This window comes from Schistocerca americana, chromosome 2 (assembly GCF_021461395.2).
Source record: "Schistocerca americana isolate TAMUIC-IGC-003095 chromosome 2, iqSchAmer2.1, whole genome shotgun sequence".
Taxonomy (NCBI): Eukaryota; Metazoa; Arthropoda; class Insecta; order Orthoptera; family Acrididae; genus Schistocerca; species Schistocerca americana.
The window spans coordinates 113,404,892-113,420,121 of record NC_060120.1 but is presented as its reverse complement, the minus strand read 5'-3'; positions in this window follow the sequence as shown (position 1 = coordinate 113,420,121).

The following is a 15,230-nucleotide window of genomic DNA, read 5'->3' as shown; positions in this document are numbered from 1 at the left end:
CTATATACACCTTCCACCTTTCTGCTTTCCCTTCTTTGCTTAGAACTGGGTTTACATCTGAGCCCTTGATATTCATACAAGTGGTTCTCTTTTCTCCAAACGTCTCTTTAATTTTCCTGTAGGCAGTATCTATCTTACCCCTAGTGAGGTAAGCCTCTACATCCTTACATTTGCCCTCTAAGCATGCCTGCTTAGCCACTTTGCACTTCCTGTCAATCTCATTTTTGAGACGTTTGTATTCCTTTTTGCCTGCTTCATTTACTGCATTTTTATATTTTCTCCTTTCATCAATTAAATTCAGTATTTCTTCTGTCACCCAAGGATTTCTACTAGCCCTCGTCTTTTTACCTACTTGATCCTCTGCTGCCTTCACCAATTCATCCCTCAAAGCTATCCATTCTTCTTCTAATGTATTTCTTTCCCTCATTCTTGTCAATTGTTCCTTTGTGCTCTTCCTGAAACTCTCTACAACCTCCGGTTCTTTCAGTTTATCCGGGTCCCATCTCCTCAAATTCCCACCTTTTTGCAGTTCCATTGTCATACCTGAACTAAAAAATTAATAGAACAATTGATTTTCATTTCACTTGTAGATTTGATTGTATTGTGTAAATCATTGAGTTTGAGATGATTCCATTAATAACACCATCATTATCTTCCACTAACAAAAGAGTATCATCAATATATCTGAAGCAGCATACTATCTTTGATAGGATTTTCAATGAAAACCTCATTTTCGAGGTAACTGATAAAAAAATCGCTTGTAGACCTGAAATGTAGCTTCCCATGCTAAGTCCATTGTTTTGGAGGTATATTTCATCATTAAATTTAATGTGGTATACGTCAGGATTGGCGATAACAAATCGATGAACTCATTAATTTCATATCTAGAAAGCCTGTTCTGGTCATTTAGATTCTTCCTAATAACTTCAGTGATGCGTTTACTTGGTGTACTAGCGTATGAATTTGCTATGTCCAAGGACACAAATTTCATGCCTATCGATATTGGTATATTTTAAATTTTATTGGCCAATTCACAACTAAATTTTGACTGAATACTGTACTGTAGTGAAAATGTTTCCTTAAAAAAATTGAGATGTTTCTTGGCAACTTTACTGAAAGGAACACCTCTTCTATCAGTGATCAGTCTCATAGGCATATTTTCCTTACGGATATTAAGCTGTGTCCTGGGTGTAGGTGTGCATGGATTCATTACCTTAAGATGCCGTATTTCTCTAGGTGAAAATAGTTCTCTATATGCAACTTTTCACTCAGTTTTTTTTTTTTTTTTTGGAGGCTACATCCTTATCGATCCTTTTCATACTATTTTCATTGAAATACTTTTTATTCTTAGTTCTGTATTCCCCCACTATGACCACTGAGTTCCTTAGCCCATCTTAGTAACATTGCCACCTTATCATTACTTTTCTGTTGACCCTATCTGTACTTGCTTTATCATTACTGGTCTATTATTACAGAGGATCTGTTAGAATCACTATTAATAATTTTGATTACATCCATTGCAATCCTACTTTCTTAATCTTACCATATTTCAAATCACTACAGTACCTTTAATGGCTTTACAACTTATCTTAATACTCAAAATATATTCAAAACGTTTGCTTAAGATAACTTCGTCCTGTTTATTAAACGTAACGTTTGCCATATATACCACTCTTGAATAAGAACTAAACTTCCGTTCACCATCTGTGTTAAAACCTGAAGTCTGACCCGTTAACTTTAAGCTTTACCTATCACATATAAGTCTTGTTTCATTACCTATTTTGTCAACATTGTCTCTTATAACACCAAACACCAAATCAAAGATTTAAGGAGTTACAAGATCTGCTAGCTTGAAGTGTAATCTATACAACTCATAATCAATCACTTTCTTTTTATGAACAACTGCCTAATTTCACTTCTCATAATCACAGCCTCACATTTTTGTTTACGCTTTAAAAATTTGTTCGCTCCTAAACTTACTGTTGAATCTTGGTGTCACTTTCGTTGCACTACATAGATTATTAAATATGATATGCTTGATGGTATTAGCAAGCCTCAACCTAATGTTCTCATGTTTTTAGTATGTTGCAGATGCACAGCTAGGCAGAATTTTGACTAAGTTTGATTTCATCAGAACAGTTGTGTGCAGCGCTGTAGTATATTTAAAAAAAAAAGGGGAATAGAATTCAGCAATCAGTTTAAAATGCAATCTTTATTTTTATTGCAGATCTAAATTTCAGCTATTAAATAACTATCTTCTGTGCTGGCATAAGCTGTCGCTAGCACACTGGTCAGCAAAGATGTAGCAACAAGATCGATAGTTGTCGATGGATCAAATGCACATATCAGGAGAGAGGCCAAAGACAGACTCTCAGGCAACATGCCACCAATGCCCCCCTGACTGCAAGTATTTAGATTGCCCCCACTGACCAGAGGGCTCAGTCAGTCCATAGTCTGTCAGTCAGTCTCAGTCACTAGCACAGTCCCTCAGTCACTGGCACTCTAACTCGCTTTCTAGTTTGGCCCAGACTCTGGTTTTCAGGCATCTGCCACGTCTTGTTGCCAAATCGATGTGCAGGACTCTGAATTGCTGGAAACTTTTCCCTTTTACTACAGACAAATTGCACAGGCTATGGAAGCAGACCCAGATCTCAAGATTTTGTTGCATTACATTCGCTTGTCTTGGCCTTGTTCATTGAACAGTATTCAGAACACAGCTGTGCACTGATATTTTGCACATCAGCATAACATTACAATTCAGCAGGGTGTGATTCTAATTCAGAATTACAGTGGATAATTGCATTTGCTTATTCCCAAAGAATTGCAAAAGGATATGTTGTGATTACTCCACCAAGGACATTGGGGAATTGTTAGCACTAAACAGTCAGTGCGCCGACACTGTACTTGGCAGGGCATGGACACCACATTGAACAGATGACATCACACTGTCACGCATGCACAGAAAACCAATTCACTTCACCACAGATATTTGCAGCTTGGCCTAAGACTCAATCGACATGACAACAAATGCACACAGACTTTGCAGGACGATTTTGGAACACTAGTTGGCTCATAGTGGTGGACTCTTTTAGCAAATTCCCATTTGTGATGCCTATAGGTTCTGCCACATCATGTAGCACCATTCAAGCGTTGTCCTCCATGTTTTGCATCGAAGGTTTGCCAGAAGTATTTGTATCAGACAATGGACCACAGTTCACTTCACGTGGTTGTGAACAGTTTTGTGAACAAAATGACATTCGTCATCTAACAAGTGCTCCATTTCACCCCTAGTCCAACAGAGAAGCAGATCTCTTCATATGCACTTTTAAGCAACAGATGGCCAAGCCCCACACCACCCACACATGGAAACAAGCACTCCAACTCTTTCTCGCCTCCTATCGCTTCCACCATGAGACAGACCATCACCGCTGGAATTTCTGCATGGCCACTGCCATTGGATGTTGCTGCACTTGCTACACCCACCGGAGCATCCAGTGCCGCCAATGTCCTGCAAATATTGCTTCGCGCTGTGTGATCTTGTTCTTTTCAGGGATTATGGCAACTATGGGCGTTGGGAAAGAGGCGTGATCCAAAATACATTGTCTCTTCATGTAACCAATTGCAGGTCCCGATGGTTTGCAACGTCACCACCAGAACTAAATTCGTGTGTGTCATTTGCCCTTTGATACTGCTTCTTTTCTTCCCCCAGATTCAAGGCCTCAAGGGACCACAGGACCTTCGCAGCTGCCAGCTGGTGCCACCAGGGCACCCCAGGAGGAGTGGATGGACGATGCACCCTTGCCTGTGGCGTCCCCACTCACCAACCTGATGGACCTGGATCAGCTGTCATCGTCACCATTGCCGTCACAGTCATCACCTCAGGACATGCCCTCAGGCCTGATCATGTGCCCTGGCAGCAGTTTTCTAGAGTTTGTTCCTGTTGCCTCAGAAGCCAGATGGCAGGGAGTATGCTGTCCTCCAGAGTCACAGCTCCTCGCTCATCTCTATGTCCAACGTCCTGCCTCCCTGCCCATTGTCATTCACATCCTCCCTCCATGTCAACGGAGTGGCATTTTGAGGGGGGGGGAAGAATGTGCTAATGTAAGCTGTTACCAGTACACCGGTCAGCAAAGATATAGCAAGAACACCGATAGTAGGCGCTGGATCAAGCGCGCATATCAGGGGAGAGGCCAAAGACAGACTCACAAGAAACACGCCGACAATGCCCTCTCGACTGCTAGTATTTAGACTGCTGACCAGAGGTCTCAGTTAGATATAGTCTCAGTCAGTCAGTCTGTCTCAGACATTAGCACAATCACTCAGTCACTGGTGCACTAACTCGCATTGTAGTTTAGCGTCTGTCATTCATCGCATAGCGGGACTTGGACTTCACCAATGGTGAGGCTAACGTGAACTATTGGTGAGGAGCTTGTACCACAACACATGGGCTCTTAAAGTTAAGTAGCTTCCTGTTTAAGTAAATAAAGAACCCTGTTAATACATGAGTGCAGCTGTGTTGTAGAAAGAAGATACCAGTCACCAAACAACATCTCACTTTCAAAGGAATCATCCTGGCAATTACCTGGAGCGATTTAGGGAAATCACAGAAAACCTAAATCTGGATGGCCAGATGCGGGATTGAACCATCATCCTCCCAAATGCGAGTCCAGTGTGCTAACCACTGCACCACCTAGGTTGGTGCACAAGATGACCAGTGCCAAGGCAATGTTATGAAATAGTGGATTTGCTCAGCTGTTGTAAGGATGTTTGACGCTTATGATCAGTACATAGATCCACCACAGTCCTAATAGTCTGACCAATATATGACCTGCCAAAACTGTAAGATAGAGTGGATACCAATCTTATGCAAACCAAGAGCATGCTTTGTGGAACCTAAGAGGATCCTAATCTTAAATGATTGTTGAAAAACCTATTTCACATCAAATTTCCAAAAAATACGACCAGTTTTGTTGGACACGCTTCCTGCATAATACAAAGAGGTCATATGCTTTAATGCTACCTCAGAATTATCACCACTCATCCAGCGCATGGTAGGTCAATAGCACAATACACATCCAATTTGTCTTTCACTACAAGCATTCTGACAAAAGGTGACCTCAATTTAGGTTAATTCAGCTAACAAACTCTCAGGGACCAAGATGACATGGGTCCTGTGAACCTCCGTATGAAGTACCTATTCAAGCTTAACTGGCTGGTGACAACTATCAGCACATAGACAGAAGTCAACGAGCATAGGTTTCCTGTAACTGGCATGTCGTAATATGCCACCAGCCCTCCTCCCAACCAACACATCCAGGAAGGGAAGGCAGCCATCGTGAAACTAATATATGGGTGGATTGAATTCAAGCATTTTAAAAAGTTGTTCAAATTATCACTGCCATGAGTCCAAACATCAAAAGTATCTTATAGATTTTCCTCGAGATATTTGAATCTCATATTTATCTACGATAAAGATGGAATCTGAAGGAATGAATTAAACTTGTGGCATGACTGGGAGGGCATTGGACTTGGGTAATCCCTGCAGCAATATTAGCCATAGTACTGTGCTGGTGTAATAGTTAGTACTCGTTTCTACCAACCAACGAAACTTCGGTTCAAGTTCTGGCTGTGACACAAATTTTAATTAATTTCTTCAGATTTCATCATTACCGTAGAAGAATATGAGACTCAAATGTCTTGAGGAAATTCTATTTATAAGATCTATAGATCACCTACACCTGAGATACAGGATTTCCCCTTTACATCCAAGACTGAGATGATATTCCAAGGCCAGAGAGCCTCAGCAGTAGTGACAGTCTAAGAAGGGGAAATAAGCTGAAGATATGAATTGAAGTTTGTGTATGGGAGGGAATTGAGTTGGTTAGCCTGTGCAGCACTGTTAGCCATAGTGCTGTGGTTGTTTAATGGTCCTGCCTAGCAAGCAAGCAGACCTGGGTTCAAGTACCACCAGCACGGTAACTCAGCATGTTCAGTTAGAGGGTTAGCTGCCCTCTGTAATAAAAAAAACTGAGTTAATGGATCAACGACAAACTGAAATGGGTGTCTTGCGACGTCCGCCCCGAACAGATGCAATGAACAATAATGAACAAAATGAGATTAAATTTTTAAAAAGTCCTGGCTGTGGCACAAATTATTAAATGATTTCTTGAGATTCCATCATTACTGTGAACAAAAGTTTCGTCTAGATATCTGCAAAAACGTCCATCTTCCAAAGGCTCAGACTCCAAGACACATTCCTCAATGTTTTCCATAAACAAATTGGCAATAGTAGGTGACAACAGATTTTCTATTGCAACTCCATCTGTCTTCCCATAGTACTAGTTACTGAATAACAATTAAGTGGAAGTCAACAAATGTCAAAACAGGTTCGTTAATTCAACACTCAATCAACTATAAAGAATCAGACAGTGGAATGCGATTGAAGAGAGACCACAACAAAACTTACTAGAACATTGGGGTCAGTCAGACGTATTTCCTTCAACTGACGTAAGAAATTCATGGAGTTCTTAATGTGATGTTGACACTGACCTTCTAGTGGGCTTGTGTAGCAAGGTGTTTTGCAACATGATATGTCAGGGCACCAATGCTACTCGTAATTGGTCTAAGAGGAACCCCTTCATTGTGGACCTTCAGAGTCCCATATAACCTAGGCAGAACAGCGCAATAAAAATTAAGACTCTTAATAGTCTTCTGCGACAAGGAACTTTTCTTAAGAAGACATAGTCTTTCTCTCAACACTTTTTTTGGGGTCGGTACTGATCCTGTGATATGCTGAATCAGACAGTAAAAACACTGCATCTTTTGAACATAATCCTGCTTGTCCAAAACAACTGTAGCATTGCCCTTGTCCACAGGTAAAACAACAACAGCCAGATCAACTCTTAAGTCAACATAAAACAGCCCTCTCAGTTGCTACTGTATTACTCTCAAGGGAGAGGGAGGGGGGGGGGGGGGGTGCTCCCATTGATGCCTCCTCTGCAACAACTAATTAAATCAATCACTGGGAAATGCCTGGACTTTGGTGCAAAATTTAACCTTTCTCTAGCATGCAAAAAGCAGTGTCTTCAAAAGCTTCCTCCATGCGATTTATCATAGAATGTCAAGATATACTATTAGACACTAAGTCTTGGGAACATCCAAACTTCGCCAAATGCTGGACAATTTACAGAATAAAATTCTCAGTCAGTCTGCGATGATGAAGCAACGTCCATCCATTCCCAAGAAAAAGCTGAGAAACAGTCATTAGATGAAGCCAAAACAATTCCTTCTAAAAGGAATCCAACTGTCAACCATTGTAATGGGTACATTCCAAATAACAGCTAGGCCAGAACTTTGTTTGATGTGACTGGTAGAAAGAGAATTAATATGGTGCCCAACTTTGGCAAATGTTGGAACAATATTTGATCACAACACCTCAACAAAAACGACAATGCTCATCGCAGTCTTACCCTACTGCCTGTCAAGTTTATCCAGTCTCTGCTAGCAACAATACATTTCCTCCCTGTAAAGGTAAACAACATGAGACCTGAGTTTCTCCCAGGGTATACAATATTCAAATAAACATTCAGATTACTTACAGGAAAGAAGCCAGATAATTTAAATCCTCCATCTCCCAATTATATAGTATTTCCTCTCTCAGTAATGCTTACTTTAATGAGACAGCAACATTATAAGATAAATTACAAACGGAATACATTTATCCACTATGAGTAGAAGATGACAATGTTTATTATCATGCTGGTTGTAGGTATTTTGGTCATATAGCTATGCTAAATACATTCCAAGATGTATTATGAACTGCTTTTTGTGATGTTGGAATTTGTTTACTTTGCTAATTCTTGGTGTATTTTAGATTGTAAGGTAGATTTTCAGAAGTGCTCTAGATGAATTTAATGTTGCCAATAAGTGAGACGCGTGTATTTTAATAAGTTATACAGACACTTTAGGTGCAGAAACATTAAATTTGAAGCTCCATTGTGGTTGAAAACTGTCATAGGAATTTAGGTACGGTATTAGAGACGAGTTATAGATGTGAGAGAAACATTGGCAATTCATTGCGTCTTTTAAGCTGTAAGTTAGACCTGTAGGCATGTTCAAGTGGTTGTTTTTGCAACAATAATTTTCTGTATTTAATGTGTGGTACAAAGATCGAACTACAGTCACTTATTAACATACAAGTTAATTGAGTAATGCCAGCAAATGAGCTGGTGTGTTTTAATAAGTAATACAGGCAATTTAGATGTGGAAATATTTGATATGAAGCCTTATTGTACTTGCAAAGTGTGCAAAATCTCTGTACATAAAAGGAAATGTTGTAACTGACTGGATGACTGACTGGCTCATCATCGCCCTGCCCAAACCGCTAGGGTTAGAAATATGAAATTTAGAGAATGTCTGGATCTTTACTGTACGATCATTTAAGAAGCGACTGTCTGAAATGGCACTCCTAAGGGGGTGAAATAGGACAAGAAAAGCTTTTCGAAAGTATGTTGCAATGAAGGGAATTTTAAAAAATCTAAAAGTATGTGCATAGAATCTGAAATTAATTGTTCAAATAATAAAATCAGAACGATTTCGAATGTAATAAAGAGGGAAACAGGTACTGCACCATCTGACAATGTAAAAACTGCTGTCCTAAAAATTAACAATTTGGAAATAACTGATAGTAATCAGTTAGGAGACACATTTAACAACCACTTTCTAACTGTCACTTCTCAAATAGGTTGCAGTGGTGACCTAAGGCAAGCTGCAGATATTCTGAAACTTAACCTCCCACAAAATTTTAATGATATAAATGTACCACCCATAACTGTTAATGAAATAAAAAAATATAATTCACTCATTGAAAAGTAAAGGATCTTCAGGTATAGATAACATCTCTAGTAAACTGTTGAAAGCCTGCAGTAATGATGTAAGTGTAGTACTTGCTCACATTTGCAACACATCTCTTTATGAGAGACTTGTCCAGAGAGAATGAAATATGCCATTGTGAGACCTCTTTTCAAGTCTGGCGATACTGCAGATGTCAAAAATTATCATCCTGTCTCTCTCTTAACAACGTTTTCAAAGGTTCTTGAAAAGGCAGTGTATAATAGGGTTGTGGCACATCTTGATCAACTTAATTTTATTAGCCATAGACAGTTTGGTTTTCAAAAAGGGGTTTCCACAGAGCATGCCATATACTCACTCACAAATGATGTCTTGGAGTCTATTAATAGTAAGAAGTCACCAGTTAGTGTCTTCTGTGATCTTTCCAAGGCCTTTGATTATGTAAACCACAAGATACTCTTGGAGAGGGCCTATCATTAAGGAATGAAAGGGCTTATAGGTAACTAGCTAAAATCATATCTTGAAGACTGGAAACAAAAGGTGGTTCTAAATGGCTGCAACAAAGGATCTTATAATCTGGTGGATTCTGAATGGGGCAAAATACAGCATGGAGTTCCCCAGGGATCTGTCTTTGGAGTCTTGCTGTTTTTAATATATGTTAATGATTTACCCCTGTCCATTAGTAAAAATTGTGAATTCACAATGTTTGATGATGATACAAGCATAGTAGTATATGGTAAGTCTACTGCTGATCTGGAGACTGATGTTAATGATAAACTCAGAGAAGTTACAGCCTGGTTTTCAATTAATTCTCTTTCAGTTAATATTAAAAAAAACTAATTTTATACGGTTCCACACAAAAAGTAAAACTCCAGGAATATAGTAATTGCCCATGACAACCAGAAACTAGAACAGGTGCACTCCACTAAATTCCTAGGGGTTCACATTGACAATAGGCTCAACTGGGAACTGCATGTGTCTCTTACTCTAAAAAGACTTTCATCAGCAACTTTTGCTTTAACAATCATTACTCATCTTGGAGACATCAACATTTTAAAATCAGCTTACTTTGTATACTTTCACTCATTAATGAGTTATGGAATAATCTTCTGGGACAATTCACCAGCCTCAAAAAAAAAAAAAAAAAAAAAAAAAAAAAAAACACTACTCAGAAGAGAACAGTCAGAATCATGTGTGGGGTTCCTCCACGAACCTCATGTAGAAAACTTTTCACACAGTTAGGCATACTGACTACAACATGTCAGTACATATACTCTCTGATGAATGTTGTTAATAAGGACTATGCTCAGTATGAAACAAATTGTTCATACCATAACTACAATACTAGAGGTAAAGATGATCTACATGTCAAACTGAAAAATTTATCACTTGTACAGAAGGGAGTAAAGTATGCTGCTATTCAAAGGTACGTTAAAAAAATACCTACTTGACCATCCACTGTATTCCGAAGATGAATTCTTTTCCAGAAATAATGCACTCCATTAATAATAGATGTATTTAGTCTCTTAGTTATTAGATGGATGATACAATATTATGTTAATGTTACAGTTATAATGTTATAGTGTGAATTGCTATACTAGTTAAATGACAGCTTGTAAATGAGAAAAAGTGATACTTGTTAATATCTATATCATTGTATTATATTACTATTCTTTAGCGTTAATTGTATTTGTACAATTGTATTGACACATTCCACATCCAGACGAATAACTCGCATGTACGGATCCATAGAATATGCATACCAAATAAAATAAAATAAAAATAAATTTGAAGCTAGAACTACGAAAACTGGTATTTGGTTTCTCAGTCAGAATATAAAAAAATACACATTTGAGCATTTTTGGAAATTCACCCATTAAGGGGATAAAATAGTGAGTGAAAGTTTTTTTGAAAATAAATGATTACTAAAGAACAAATAAAGGATTTTTAAGGCTACATTTATGACAACTGGTACTTGACTTCTCGTTTACAAATAAAAAAAAAATACGAGTTTCAGTGTTTCCAGAAATCTAACTCCTAAGGGAGTGCAATATCCACATCTACATCTACATATATACTCTGCTAGCCACCAAGCGGTGTGTGGCGGAGGGCACAATTCACGCCAAAGTCATATTTCCCCCTCTCTGTTCCACTCGCAGATTGCGCAAGGGAAAAGTGACTGTCTGAACGCCTCAGTACGAGTTCTTATTTCCCTTATCTTTGAATGATGATCATTACGTAATTTGAAAGTTGGTGGTAATAATATATGCTCTACATCCTCAGTGAAGATTGGATTTCGGAATTTAGTGATACGGGATGAATATTTTGAAGAAAATATAGCCCTCCCCCCTTCAATGGAGTATCATATTACATTGGATAAAATGACTTCAGGAGTCAGCGAATATATTACTTCAACAGATTCAATCATTTTTTTAATATTTATTTAGCAATATAGGTTGCGATGTATTTCAAAAACATTTTAACAAAAGAATAAGATTGACAAATAGCTTACTATCTAAGCCAATAAATATCATTTAACTTAAGATGGGCATTTTATTATTTATTAATATACACTGGATGTATATTAATGTATGGGTACCACTTACAATAATCAAGAAAGCTAAATATGTCGGGCATCTCTACCAACACTTAAATTACTGACCCCAGACAAAAACTTCAAAATCGCTGACATCTGGGTATTATTTTCCCTGACACACACCTTCTGTGGACACGTTTTTACCCTGAACCCCAAAACAGTTCCCAAAAACTACTTCAAGCAACACCAAATTTTACCAATTTGTCGGTGGAGGTCCCCAGCTCTCCTTTTGTTAAGCGATATCCCCCCCCGGCCATTAGCCTCCCCCCTGGACTGACTTCTAGAACCACCCCTGAAAGTTTCTATGGAAATATCTCTGCAAGAACGCAAAAGGCTTGAGTAACAGAAATTTTGGACTGCAGCTATTAGAATCACTTTTTGGTCAGAATTACATTTGGAAAAGACCATACTTTCTCCGCTAATGGACTGGGTGTTGTGTTGCCTTCATCAGCATTTCATCCTCATCACCAGCACGCAATTTGCCCAATGTGGCATTGAATGAAATGAGACTTGCACTTGGTAGCCGAACTTTTTTGAATAGGGACCTCCCGGCCAACAATGCCATACACTCATTTCACTTAACTGATCATTAACTGCACTAAATTTGCTATTGTTATCTGTTTTTACTTCAGTTAACTGATCATTAACTGCATTAAATTTTGTATTGTTATCTGTCTTCATTTCCTTTAATTTTGCCATAATCAACTGTAAAATATCAGTTTTAACATGCCCCTGAACGGGCTGCATTTTTAGCATTATTTTCACCTTCCTAGTGCAACTGATCTATAAGTGACAGATAGCTCAAAATTCTTACACACAATTAGGGTCATTAGTCAAAGCATTTTCCAAAAAATCATTGATTTATTTATTATATTTTGATACTGACAACAATATTTATAATAGTGTAAAAATGGAACACTATTTCACTGCTGTACCATTTTCTTTGGAACCACTGACTGCACAACTTGGAAAAAGAGTCAGAGTACACACAACGATCAAATAAGTGTCATATGCCTCCAGTGATCTGTGAAAAAGACGAGTAATTTGTTTTACTACAACAAAAACATTTAAAAATATAGCTCAAATATCACCGGCCTCATCAGCATGTTATAAATTTTTCAGGAAATAGTAGGCAAGGGAAGTAGGGGAGGTCATTCTCAATGTCTGTACCAATTTTTGAAAGTTTAACTTCAGTTATTTAGGAAAGAAGTGTACCTGAATGATGAAAATTCAAGTATTCAGTAATTTGGAAAAGAAGATTTACAGATTCATTAACTTACCACTATGATCGTTTAGAACATTCCAGCTGCATACTGCAGTTTCCTCCTGTTTCCTTATCCTCCATACTCTTTCTCTTCATTCTTTTCTTTATGCTTGACTCCTTGGTAGCAGCTTCTGCAGCTGTCTCTGCTTTGGTTACCTGCCACTTATCAATAGCAGTTAGAGCTGAAGCCATATTCCTCCAGATCTGTATGTTCAATTTCTTCATAACATTGATCCTTGAAATTGCACCATCATTGAATGTTATTATTGCAGCGATTATGCCAGTCTTCACCACTGTGAGCTCAACAAATACAGTTTTGGGTGTTCTCTCCCATATGCAGCTGTTGAAGCTTTCATTTCCGTTCTGTGAGAGACCATGCAAACATTTTCTAAGTACATTTTTATTTGCCAGATCCCTAAATGTAGGCCTAATTGCCTCCGTTACAGCAAGTGGTAAGGAATGCTTTTGGGTATATTGTATGCCTGCAGCATTGCTCAACCAGTACTTGCACCATGAATCTTCTCCTTCTGGACACAAACCATGCTGTGGGGTTTCATTTGTTGGCTCTCTGTGAGACCATGATGCCCAAACAGCTTGTCTCACGTTCTCCAAATCTCCTACATTTCTCCTTTTGCTGGTCTATAATACGGAGTCAAAGAATCAATTTCACTTTTTGTAAGATGACCTGGACCACCTACGTGTTTTCCATCTGATAGTTTTTTCCACTGAAGTCTTTACATAATTTTCTCAGCTGAGCTCCCACTCTTTTTTTGTACATGCCCCACATGCTTCCATACCAGATCCAATGACACCACGGTGGGTGGTTGATCCTGATTGGCCCATGAGGGCCAGAATGCAGAGCTCTGCTTTTGGTTAGATGACTGTCTGGTCATATGCACTATGAATTCACATCTTTTTTTGTATAGAATACACACTTCAGTAACTAAACATTTTTGGTTTTTTCTTTGCAGTTTTTAAGTTTGCAGTTTGAGCAAAATGGTCTCATAGCCAAGGATTTGAACAGCTACCTCAAAACATATTTGGTTGATACCTGTCAGAATGTGGTTAAGAATTGAGAATGAGTCTTTGGTTATTCTTTCTGCATTATTCATGTTTTTTTTTTAATTTTTTGAGCATAGTGCATGTGTTTTACATTTTTAATAACAAACAGGAAGATTTTAGCGCAGTAATAGAAATGCAGTTTCAACTCTTGACCACAGCTTGTCTTCTTTTGCTAAGATAAGATACTTTATTCCCAGGAGTAATCCATTACCTATCCAAGCTTCTGCTCAGTTTTACTCTTGAGTGTTTTGGGCACAATAAGACTTAAAAGAAGGAGTTTGTTTAAGAAAGAGTTAAAATTTTCATCTAGACTGTCTGCTTAATAAATTTCTCCCCAGTATTCTTCCTGAAATTTCTCTCAAAACTCTGTATTAGTTCATTATTTATGATTATGTGAGACAGTTCTTTTCCTGTATAATCTTTATCTATGTGACCTGTACTTTTTGATGTCAACATTTGAGCACCATGTTCAAATACAGTTTGACTATTGGTTTTAAGCTTAGTCACTGCAAACTGTTATGTCTAAAACCCAAATGTCATTGGCAATTGCACCATGTTCCGTAATACTCAGAGAGAATTTCACTGTGGCAAATACAATGAGGTGACAAAAATCATTAGACAGTAAGATGTACATACACAGGTGGCAGTGGTATTGCGTACATAAGGTACAAAATGGCAGTGCATTGGTAAAGTAATCAACTGATTCATGTGAAATGGTGTGATTATGGCTGCACAGTGAGAATCAATAGGCTTTGAACACAGAATAATGTTAGTTGGAGCTAGATGTATGGGACATTTCATTTCAGAAATCATTAGGGAATTCAGTATTCTGAGATCAGTAGTGTCAACAGTGTGCCAAGAATACAAAATTTCAGGTATTACCTCTCACCACAGACAAGATAGTGGCTGACAGACTTCACTTAATGACTGACAGCAGCAGTATTTGCATAGAGTTGTCAGTATTAACAGATAAATAACACTGCATGAAATAACCACATAAATCACTGTGGAATTTATGACAAATGTATGCATTAGGACAGTGCAGCAAAATTTGGTGTTAATGTTATGTGGCAGCAGACAACCAATGTGAGCGCCTTTGTTAACAGCACGACATCACCTGTAGCACACCTTCTGTGCTTGTGACCACAACAGTTTGACCCTAGATGACTGGAGAACTGTGGCCAGGTCAGACGAAACCTGAGTTCAGTTGGTAAGAACTGATTTTCATGTTTGAGTGTTATGCAGACCCCATGAAGCCATGGGTTCAAGTTGTCAACAAGGCACTGTGCAAGCTGTTGGTGGCTCCATAATAGTATGGGCTTTGTTGACATGGAATGGACTGGGTCCTCTGGTCTAAATGATCTGATCATTGGCTGGATATGGCTATGTTCGGCTACTTGGAGAAATGAAAATGAAATAATCATGTGGTATTGTCCCCATTTGGGGAAGTTCGGCTGC